Genomic DNA, 1,124 nt, shown 5'->3' with positions numbered 1-1,124 from the left:
TTCAGCATCTCCTGTGTCTCCTGGGAGAGTTCCTCTCTCCCACCAGTGCTCAATTTTTTCTGGTTCCTGTCCTTAATCTTCCTTCCCCAGCATTACTCAGGGTCTTCTGAGTCCTGTGGTTCAGTTCCACTCTTCCACTAGTGCTCAGTGCCCTCTGGGTATTGTGGGTGGACACACATCACCTACCAGTGCTCACTCTCCAATGAGCCCTAGGCAACCTAATTCCTTTAGTGAACTTTCTGGGTGAGCCCTTTTCATGCTAATGTCAGTACACCATCTCTAACCTTTTCTGTGAGTTCAGGCCAAAATGAAGTGTCAGTGTGAAATGTGGCCAAGGAAAACTTTCCTGACAACAAGGAGGAGTTCTTCAGAACTTTGAAGAAGAACCAATGTTCCACAACCCCTGAAGTAACTGAGAATATTTCTCTTGAAAATTGTTCAAGGGCTGAGAGTCATCTTATAGAGTAACCTTCTTCCAGCACAGGTGAGTCTCCTCTGGCACTTGTGGTCAAGCATACCTCATCTAACTGTTTTCAGGTTTCTCTGTGTCCTGCACTAAATTTTCCCTCTACCTCCATTGATCAGGTTCATCTGAGTCTTAGGGTTGAGCACACCTCTCCCACCATTGCTCTGTCTTCTCTGGGTCCTTACTTAAATCTCCCCTCACCCATCTCTGCTCATGGTACTCTGAGTACTGGGACTGAGTGCCCCTCATGCATAAGAGCTCAGACTCCACTGGGTTCTCTTGGTGAAAATCCCTCTCCTAACATTGCTCAGCCTCTTGTTTTACACTCTAAGTTCACCTAACCTGTCATTACTCAGTTTATTCTCAACCTTGTGGGTGATGGCAAGTCACCTATTAGTGCTTAGTCTTCTATGTTTCTATTTTCTGCATTCTCTAATCATTCCTTGCTCATTATACTCTGGGTTCTGTTGGTGAGAGCCCCTCTCTTGACAGTGTTCAGTATTTTCTGGGTCCTGTCCTTAATCTCCCTTCACACACAATTGCTCAGTGTCATCTGTGTCCTGTGGGTGAACATTCCATTCCCATCAGTGCTCAGTTTCCTCGGGGTATTATGAGTATACAAATTTTAACTATGAGTGCTCACTCTCCAATGAGTCCT

The sequence above is a fragment of the Sciurus carolinensis genome, unplaced genomic scaffold (genome assembly GCF_902686445.1).
Source record: "Sciurus carolinensis unplaced genomic scaffold, mSciCar1.2, whole genome shotgun sequence".
NCBI classification, from domain to species: domain Eukaryota; kingdom Metazoa; phylum Chordata; class Mammalia; order Rodentia; family Sciuridae; genus Sciurus; species Sciurus carolinensis.
This window is presented reverse-complemented; position numbering follows the sequence as displayed.